The 11162-nt window shown below is 39.8% G+C and overlaps 1 long non-coding RNA gene across 1 annotated transcript; it reads right to left on the bottom strand.

Annotated features, from left to right (window-relative positions):
- Nucleotides 1–9819: 9819 nt before the first annotated feature.
- LOC308300269 lies at nt 9820–10838 on the bottom strand. The gene is made up of 3 exons (XR_013962817.1): nt 10705–10838; nt 10465–10591; nt 9820–9883 (listed from the first exon to the last, which is right to left on the bottom strand). It is a non-coding gene; the product is annotated as an uncharacterized lncRNA (long non-coding RNA).
- Between the last annotated feature and the right edge of the window lie 324 nt (nt 10839–11162).

The raw sequence follows: 11162 nt of genomic DNA, 5'->3' as shown, positions 1-11162 counted from the left end.
GGACAAAATATAATCGCTTGTCGAACCTTGAACCCCGATTCATTTATCGCTGGCTAGGGTTTCAAACTCTATATCTAATCAGTTTAGAAGACATTTTGTGAATATCGTGGAATGTTTTGGAGGAAGGGTGTCCCATTGTTAATGTACAGGTGACAAGGGCTGGGCCAACCAATTTGCATGTGTTCCTTTCATTATGATGAGTAGGGAGCATAAAGCCCCCAACAGCATTGTGTGAATAGGGTGGAACATGTATAGATAGGATTAGGACTAATTTGCATTATTTAGGCAGGAAAAGATTTAGGGAAGGTCAGGGCCAAGGAAATGATAGAGTTGGCATCTACTAACCTCAGCCAGTGTTCGCTCACGGCCAACTCTATACGACATGGAAAGAAAGCCAGCGCTGTCAAGGTTTTCATTGTGGATAAGGACGACATTGTGGATACCGACAACATTGTTTACACAGAACTCCTTTAATTATCCGTCCCATTAGCAAATCATATATTTTACACACCCATTTAATACATCAGTGCCAGTTTACACACATTCATTTATTATTTCTGGTTGTAGGGTTTGAAACTATTATGTATCTAATCAGTGATGCTATCCTTCCTATAGTATATACTGCAAACCCATTGTAAATTCATCACTGGTGCAGAAGCTCAGTTGAACTGAGACATTCATTCAAAAACACTTCTTAAAGGACAACTTTGTTTTTTTTACAACAAGGGATCATTTTTTAGATTGTAATTAGAGAAAAAGAAAATATAAGGGTTAAAATGTTTTCATTTACTTCTTTCTATTGTTTTAGTGATTTTTTTGTTTTCAGTGCATGGGGGCATGCATGCAAGTGCCTAAATGTGTCTTTTTAGACACAATAAGCCGGCAATTTCTTTATTACTATTTACAGTAACACTACTAGCCCCCATAAATCACATCTGCCCATGAGATATTGTGGTGCATCTTGGGAATGGGCTTATTGTATCTAAAAATACACATTTAGCCACTTGCCCGCATGCCCCCCAACCACTGAAATCAAATGTCATTAAAATCGCTAAAACGACAGAAAGAAGTAATTGAAAAGTTTTAATAGTTTTTTTCTTTTCTCTAATTACAATCTAAAATATGAACTATTGTTGCAAAAAGGTTGCCATTTAAAAATATGTTTACTAAGAATAAAGATGTGAGCAAAGAACACAGGCTAATTATAGTTCATTGCAAAAAAATAAATAAAATAAAAATGCAATGAATGTCTCCTGAGGCCAAGCTTTTATTAAAAAAATGATAAATTTTACATAATTACACTTTCACTTAATACATACTATAAAACACTGCAACAGTGTATACATTTCTTTGGTTTGTTACATCATAAAAAGTGGTCTGAGTTTAGTTTAGAATTAACCCTTTTTTGACTAAAGCTGTTGCCACAATCTATACTGTTAAAGGGCTTTCCAATGTATGAATTTTAATGTGCTTGTGTGCTTTTGACTGAAAGCTGTTGCCACAAACTGTAGGGAAGAGTGGTGTAAAGTGAGACACGTTTTAATTGCTCCCCTCTAGGCAAGCTAAAAGATATATCAGTACAAATTTACACATTTCCCATTAATTCTGGATGTTTCCTAACAATGGAAATTATCATATGTCAGGTCACTTTACCCCAAAGCATTTGTCTCACTTTACCCTACAGCCACATTTTGGGGAAAAAGGGACATCTCTAGGGTATCTTCTGCTAGCATGTTGGTAGTTCATCGACATGTGTGATATACGTTTTTCTACCTGAATCAATTTGCTTTGACACAACAGCTGAATAAGTGGACACAGCTGAATAAGTGGACAGCAAGATACTCTACTTTTACGTGCAAAAAAAACATATTTTTGTGGGGGAAAATATAATGGTTGCATGACCACAAATGTGTTCCATTGCCTAGATACACTTTACCCAGTGTCTCACATTACCCCACGCTCCCCTACAGCCTTTCCCCCTGTATGAATCCTCATGTGCTGCTTCAGATGAACGTTTCGACTGAAACTTTTGCCAGATTCTGCACAGCTGAAGGGTTTTTCCCTGCATGGATCCTCATGTGGTTCTTCAGAGTGGCACTCCGACTAAAGCTACGTTTACAAACTGTACAGCCAAAGGGGTTTTCCCCTGTATGAATCTTCATGTGGTTTTTCAGAGTGGTACTGTGACTAAAGTTACTGTCACAAACTGTACAGCTGAATGGCTTTTCTCCTGTATGAATCCTCATGTGGTCCTTCAGAGTGTTACTGTAACTAAAGTTACTGTCACAAACTGTACAGCTGAAGGGTTTTTCCCCTGTATGAATTCCCATGTGCTGCTTGAGATGGCAAATTTGACTAAAGCTGTTCCCACAATCTGTACAGCTGAAGGGCTTTACCCCTGTATGAATCATCATGTGGTCCTTCAGAATGTCACTGCGATTAAAGCTACTGCCACAAACTGTACATCTGAATGGTTTTTCCCCTGTGTGAATCCTCATGTGGTTCTTCAGATTGGTACTTTGACTAAAGCTGTTCCCACAATCTGTACAGCTGAAGGGTTTTTCCCCTGTATGAATCTTCATGTGCTGCTTCAGATTACCTTTTCGACTAAAGCTGTTCCCACAAACTGTACAGCTAAAGGGCCTTTCCCCTGTATGAATCAGCATGTGCCGCTTCAGAATATTTGTTTTACCAAAGCTGTTCCCACAAAGTGTACATATATGAGTCTTTGTGGATGGAATTTGCTTTGATGATTTCACACCATGGGTCATTGTGGTGCTCATTGACCATCTTTGCTCTTCCACACGTTGTGTCTTGTGTGATCGCAGTGTGTTTAAATCTGTCCGGGCTTCGTTGGTCTCCTCCCACTCATCACTGTCATCAGTATCAGATTCAGAACAGTGTGAAGAGAGGAGTTGAGCATCTCTAGTTGGTTTAGGTATTTGACAGTCCTCTGCACCAGCTTGTAGTTGTTTGTGTGCAGGTGAGGTGCTGGCTGGAGGGTCTGATTCTGCATTTTCAACATGTTCACTTTTCACTGTTAGTAATGTCAACATTGTCCCATCAGCCTCTAATAGGACATCATGTTGTGTTTGGCATATCTCCTCCTGTTCCCCTTTAATATGTGGATGTGTTTGGATCAGCTCATCCTGTTCCTCTTTAATATGTGGATGTGTTTGGATCAGCTCATCCTGTTCCTCTTTAATATGTGGATGTGTTTGGATCAGCTCATCCTGTTCCTCTTTAATATGTGGATGTGTTTGGATCAGCTCATCCTGTTCCTCTTTAATATGTGGATGTGTTTGGATCAGCTCATCCTGTTCCTCTTTAATATGTGGATGTGTTTGGATCAGCTCATCCTGTTCCTCTTTAATATGTGGATGTGTTTGGATCAGCTCATCCTGTTCCTCTTTAATATGTGGATGTGTTTGGATCAGCTCATCCTGTTCCTCTTTAATATGTGGATGTGTTTGGATCAGCTCATCCTGTTCCTCTTTAATCTGTGGATGTGTTTGGATCAGCTCATCCTGTTCCTCTTTAATATGTGGATATTCTGGTTCATTCTTGATCAGTCTGGGAACCCCCTCCTTCTGTTCAGGTGAAGACTCCTCTTTAAACACAGGGAGACAGTCTAGGTGGAGGAAAATTATGTTGATGGTTAAGTATCAGTTTAGGGTGATTAGTGTGAGTATAGGAGTAACAATTTTTGATCATTCACCTCCCATTTACACAATAAGTTCAGCAGCAACTAAGGACGGGCAATATATGAGTTACCCATAGTTATGCACTGCTCCATTCTGCACTTTTTATGAAAACATGCAGTAGTGAAGTATTATGAACATCACTCTCACCTGTGGTATTTCTTGTGCACGACATATGAAGACCCTTCTCCTTTATAACCAGTTTCACATCCATGATAGTTGATGGCTTTGTTGTCAACTCCACAACACCTGGTGTTGTCACCACCTAAGATTAAAAAAAAATGTTTAAAAATCAAATAATATATTTCAGAGGCAGACTCGTTTCAGTTGCTCTGCTACATTTGGTTTCTTATTATGTAAGTAAAACAAGATGAATGTTGTTGGCCACACAAACTAAGCCACATCCTATACATTTCATTGACTGCTGTTCCCCGGTTACTTGGCCTTCTCTGTTTATCACCAATAAATCGATTTGATCAAACAGGACTGATCTGCAAGCATACAACATGTTTGGAGCTTGTAAATATGTTATTTTTTTGGTAATATGGTTCACATGGACTAAACACACACAATAATAGATAACACATTGTACTGGTTATACCATAACACCAACATTACAAACCTGGTGCACAATATTCCTCCTTAAGGGTTTGTTGATAATGATAAAGGTTGCACAGCTTGTATACTATTGTATGTTATGTTAAATAACATACATTTCCACATTATGTCTTGTTCAAGTTTAGTAAACAATTATAGCCTACATAGGCTCACTCTTTGACTATGGTAAAGTGAAAAGTCTCAAAATTGCAGTGTGCAACCTCTTACCTTCTTGTTCTATTGTTCCTCAAAGTAAAATCCTTGGAAATTGGACAGAGGGTGTAGTTCTGTGTCTTGTCTGAATTTTCTGAAAGCACAACATAGACTACAACAAACCTTATGGTAGCCTACTTATACTGAGGAGCGTCATTCACACATTTAATTCAACCAATCAGGGCACAGTAAAGGAGTGGGGGGAGCTAAGATGCTCCCAATGGCACTGGGCTGACATGAACATTAACATAGCTCACCAACAATTTGTTCAAACTTAACCTAGTCCATCATTCCACGTAAATCAGTGTTATGTTTAAATTGTAATTACAATAATGAAGGACTTGAACTTTTAACATGCTTGTTAAAAGATAACCATTGATACAATGCTTGTTTATTAACAGGGGTCTCCACAGCTCAATTATATTATATAAACATAACATAGCCTATAGCTTCAGGTTCAGGTGGGAAAGGAATAGGGAGAGAGAGAATCCATGTATCTGCATCAGTGTTATATTGTTCCAGACAGTTACAAATTGGTTTGTTAAGTTTCCTATTTTATATTTGTTGCTTGTTTGTCCTGAATCCTGCATGAGTTGTCTGATGATTGGATGAATACTATCCTGACCTGAAAAGGAATTTTACTAAAGTGCTAGAGAAACCGAGATCCCAGTTAATGAACAAACACATTACGCTCGAAGTAAGCAATTTACCCCGAGTGAGAGGACATTATGCTCTGATAATGTCCTGTGTGAGGGGGTGTACATGAAAGAAAACACATAGTTGTAACTTGCAAGGATATTAAGTTACAATCATTATTGCCTATAAAACTTCCGCGACGACAGCAAATAGTTCCACAAACAACATCTTCTACTCACCACCAGATGACGCCAACTCCATGCAGAGAAAGATGTCTAGCATACAGCTAAGCTAACGTCAGTTAGAAGGACCGTTCCGGCCGTAAATAGAGGCTGTTCGCTTCCAGAAAGGCATAGGTTCAGAGAAAAGGGGCTTTAAAGTTGGCGGATTGCATTGGATCCAAATAAATCGGCGACGTCGTACGCACGTTAGTAAACATAGGACCGCTACGACCGTCATATGTTGGTTGGGGGAAAGGTGTTCCGACTACCTCCTGAAGTCCCCGGATGTACACTGAGGCGCATTGATCTCGTCCTCACACAACTGCGGCGGTTGTTCTGCCATAACCTCCGGAATTTAGCCAATCAGAATCCAGTATTTGAACATGTGACTAGAAAAAGTGGTAGAAATATAGTTATCTAACACTTGTTTTAGCAAATCATATATTTTACACCCCCATTCAATACATCAGTGCCAGTTTACACACATTAATGTATTATTACTGGTTGTATCTAATCAGTTTAGAAGACACAGTTTGTAATTGTTTTGGAGGAAGGGTGTCCCATTGTTAAAGGACAGGTGACAAGGGTTGGCCCTACCAATTTGCATGTATTCCTTTCATTGTGATAAGTAGGGAGCATAAAGCCCCCAGCAGCATTGTGTGAATAGGGTGGAACATGTAAAAAGGATTTGCATTATTTAGGCTGGAAAGATTCAGCCTCCAGCAACAATACCTGAAAGGTGACAAATCACTTTACCTGTTTTTCATCCCCATATCTGATCTTCTGCCAGGTAAATGCCTATAATGTTATTGAATCGAGCTGTTGCCACCCAAAGTTGTGTCTACTACCTAGGCCGTTTTATTTAGCTTAAGACACAAGACAATGTAATTGTTAAATGTACAGCCTGTGTGGTTTAATTGGTCAAGTAATCATTTTATGTTACTTACTTGACACACAGTGTTATTTATAAGCCAATAGTGAAGTCATACACCTTATGCACTAAACGTGTTATCTGCACTCATTTCATACACCTTTCCAGACTTGTAGCCTAAAATGTGTGTATCAACAAAAAATAACATTCTCAAAGGCACTATACTCCATTAAACAAAGATATCAGAGAAATCAAGGACAAATGCTAGACTGACTTCCCTGGAAAAGAAACGCTGTACTTTTCGGATTCAATATTAGCCCTATTCACAGCCCGCCCAGGCGCCCACTCAGCAAATTTCTCAGCAACTTCCTGGTGCTGACGTCATTTTAGAAGGGGAAACTATAACAGAAATAGCTGGTAAATTATAATGCTTTGTGCCTTTTACTACCTTGTGTTCTTGATCATGCTAGCCGTATTTTATACTTCACTGTGATGTCAGGGGAACCACGCTAACATAATCCCTTTTATGCTAATATATGAAGTTCCCTGATGGCATCAATATTAAGCCCAAATCTATCTAACAGGACCACTAACCACTATCCCAATATAGCCTACATATTCTCCATTTGAAAATAGACACTTTTTCAATGTGTTGCGATGTGATGCATTGTGAGCTTGTGGATCTGCTATTTTCAAGAAATGTGACATTCTGCACAATGACTACTTTGTACTATTGGTACTTTAGGTACATTTTGTATCAATACTTTTGTACTTTTAATCAAGTACATTTAGATGTTTTTATAAACTTGTAACAGTTTGCAATTACTAAATTGCAGTATTACTTTTTTTTACTAAAGTAAAACGAGTACTTTTCCCAGCGCTAAGCGTGTGCTTGTGTGTGTTGGGATTGGGGTAAGTCTGGCGTAGCCACCGTCTCCAGAACTGAACTAATAGGGTGTGTAATGTACTTGTTCCACTGGTGTGTGACCAGTGATGGTGGGTGGAGTAGGAGCCTCTTAACACCAAACATGGATGCTTACAGATGTTTCACTAAAGATGTTGGGAGTCCATTGGGACTACCTTGTTGCATCTACTTCAGATGACATCATATAACACTGTGTGATAATGAGGTATTGCATGATAATAGTTGATAATAATTACAGTAGCCTATTATGCTTTATTCAGGGTCCCCACTCCCCACGCCCACACGGAAGAAAAATATATGAACATATATGTTTTTAATATATGCATGCATATATGTCTAACATATATGCCACATATAAAAAAATGGCCGCCTATATGTCATATATGTCATATATGTGTGCATATAGACATATATGTACATATATGTATATATGCACACATGTTTATATATGGTCGCAAGATATATGCACATAGCCTACCAGTCAAAGGTTTGGACACAGCTTCTATTCAATGTGTGTTTGAGAAGCTGTGTCCAAACCTTTGACTGGTATGTACACATATACATGTAGAATATATGCACATATATGCACAACATATATGTACATATATGTGTTAAATTATACACATACCATACTCTCTATATATACCTACAGGAATACAAAATAAAACACACAATCTTGAAGTCATTATTAGCATTTATTCACATACAAGCAGAACTCAACTGACACTGATACTGTATGTTCCATTTGAAAACTGAACTGACGACATATTGACTGCTGTAGCCTGGCACATTAATGGCCACACATTGTGTGTGTGTGTGTGTGTGTGTGTGTGTGTGTGTGTGTGTGTGTGTGTGTGTGTGTGTGTGTGTGTGTGTGTGTGTGTGTGGGCAGTAATTAACATACAGGCACATACTTACAGAGAATGCAAAATGTCCATTGGTCAGTGCAAAAAAGTAGAAGTGACATGGTGACATGGGCTGGACTCCCAGCAAAGCCGCACAGGAACAGTCAGTAACAATTATTCCAGTTAAGTTACAGTTGTCCAACCGCTGTGTCTCTCATTGTATAACATTCACAAAGGACTTTCCCAGTCTCTCACATCTCCGTCCTGGGTAGATGAATCTATCGGATCCTCTGTCTATCCAAGGAAGGTGGAGGGGGTGGGAGGATATCCAGCGTCCTAGCCATTTGCATCCTGGCCAATTAATCCTCCACCCCCTACAAGGAGAACCCAACAACGGAGCCCGCCTTCCTCACCAGTCTGTTGAGTTGAAGGTGTCACTCGCTCAGTTGTTCCTCCCCAGCACGTTATTCCACATTAATAAAAATGTTTGGTGGCAAAACGATCGCAGTCTTCTCAGGAAGAACAGCCTGCTCTTCCCCTTGCTGTGAATCACCTCAGCGTTGTCCAACCAGTCTTGATGTTTCCACCGATACTGCCTTCCATCCAGCTCCGGTGCTATACCGTAAGATTGGAGACAGAGAAGATGAAATTAGCTATAATAGCACATTAAACATGTTTTCCCCTAGCCCATATAGAACCTCTGCTGCATACTGTTATGCACCGCGGGATGGAAAATCATACTACCTTTACTTTTTGGATAGAACCTATGGAGGCATTCTACTGCAGCCCAGGGATATCCGCTTAGGACCTCATCTCGAGGAGCACAACGGTATGCAGCGGAGAGTGAGGTTCTATATGGGGCTAGTTTTCCCCATGTTCGGTCCTTTGCTCAGTCAGTGGTGGATGTTACAATATTACATTAAAAAGTATTTGACTAGACTGGGAGAGACTCTCACCACTGCAACATCATGTTGAAGCTGGGCAGCGCATTTCTTTACTAACTACTGCACAATGTGTCAGACACATTATTTCCCACATAACCAATGCAATGGTGACATCATACTGTATATCTGAATATACTTTACAAAACGTGTAAGTGTAAGATAAACTTACTTTGAATCTTTTCCACTTTGGTGGGGTCCAGCATATGTTTGCCCTCGAGCTCTGGAACAACACCATGCCTCCCTGTGACAACTGCATCCTTCCAGTTTCAGTCGTGAAGAATTTGTCAAACAGCTGGTGGAACAGGCGACTGCAGTCCTTCTTAGCACTGTGGTGAATGGCTACCTGTTCCAACGAGAACACAGAGTCCACAGCCAGTGAACAAAGATTCCATGATTAACACATTTCACAAAGTTTCTGCTCTTCAAGTGGACCATGGAAACAGACCATTGTGTGATCTAATTAGGCCTGGTTTACACTGGCAGCCAAACCCAGCCTGAATCAGATCTGTGTCACATCCGGGTTGGAATCTGATTGGTTCCATGTGACCATTTAAGCCAATCGGATTCCAATCTGAATGTGACTCAGATCTGATTTAGGCTGGATTTGACTGCCAGTGTAAAGCAGGCCTAAAGGAAACTTAACTTTCTTGCTCTATCAGATCACAAAGCGTAGTATGGGATATAGTTAAGATAGTTAATCTTCTCACTGTAGTGTGAAATGTATATTGAACATGTTCGTCTACCTCCCAAATTTTTACCTGGACTATAATCGTACCATCAAAAATGTAAAATCCATTATACATTTGTACATACCTGGATATAGCTCTTGCACCTCAATGGCCAACACCTAAACTTTTCACATTGGATCTGCCATCTCCATGTCCCCAACCATCTCAACAAGTCCCTGTAGAGCTTGCAGGTGTTCAATGCCTGGAATGAAGAGGAAAAAATATTATGACAATCCCAACATATTCAAAGGTTGAGTACAAATAAGTGTTAAATAGCGCTATATTCTGATAACAGTCATTGCTATGCCATTGCTATGGAATATTTATTTTCTCAGTAGCAGGGATTGTCATGTTCAACGGCAACCTTCTCTCCCCATCTCTCCAGTAAACAGAAAATGTAAAGTTTCAAGTGAGACAAAGAAATGAGCTGACAGAATTGACAACTGCAACACTATGCTTAATTTTTTGTGAATGGTGGGTGACCCAGCCAGGGTAGGGGATATTTATAACAACACACCCGGGGGTCTAGAGTAACTTAAAGAGATATTTCAATTTCAAAATTACTTTTTGTCATTTTAGCATCTAATCAGGCTTTTGGGAACACCCAGGACAGTTTTTGAATTTCTTCATTCAGTATTTAGATTTAGAAGCAGACACATATCAGTCGCTGATTACAGATGAGCATGGTCATCGCATAATTTCAGAAAAGTATAGTTTTAAGGGTGAATATTAGGGACAGTACAGTGAGCCATCTTAAAAACTTTAATTGAACTGTAACCTTACCTAGATAAACTTCAAAAGGTGGTCAATGGCTTGTCGGGCTGAGAGCTTTCCTGGTCTCGTTGCGGCCTTGAGGTGAGGGTGGCATGTGGTGGATAAGGCAAGATGGAGGACATCTCACTGTCCCATCCTGAAAATACAAGGGTGGGGGGAAACAAAGACATTTTTACTAAAATCAGTTTACATTTTGGTTTCAAAACCATCCCCTCTTCCATTAGTATTATTCCTTTAATTCCAGCGTACCATTTTCCAGTTCTTCTGTTGTGGATTCAGCATTATGAAGCAGATCTACATGGTCGCCTGTCTGGGCGAGTCCACAGCTTTGTTCAAGGACTTACTGCATGTAGTGAGTAAGTAGGCCACTTCTGCAGCGATGTCATCACCAAACATCAGACTGAAATCCTGTATCTGCAGACAGGATGGAATACAGACAACATGGCATACATTTTAATGGGTTCACCCTATGACCAGGGATGTGATCTGTTTAAAGTCATTTTTCATTTCTGTTTGACTTTAAGGCAAGACAGTTAAAGAGCGACATACCAGCTGCAATGTCAAGAAATCGTGTAAAGGTGGTGAATATTTCAGAGGACTTCACTGGGTCATGAACCATTGTTTGGCGATGGGTGAAGGTCTGTTTCATCTTCTCCTTGACCATCATCAGTGCGATGCCCTCAAGACACTGGGTTTCTGTCATTAGC

Source organism: Nannobrachium achirus (assembly GCF_963921795.1).
Source record: "Nannobrachium achirus genome assembly, chromosome: 16".
In the NCBI taxonomy this organism is placed as follows: domain Eukaryota; kingdom Metazoa; phylum Chordata; class Actinopteri; order Myctophiformes; family Myctophidae; genus Nannobrachium; species Nannobrachium achirus.
This window is presented reverse-complemented; position numbering and strand designations above follow the sequence as displayed.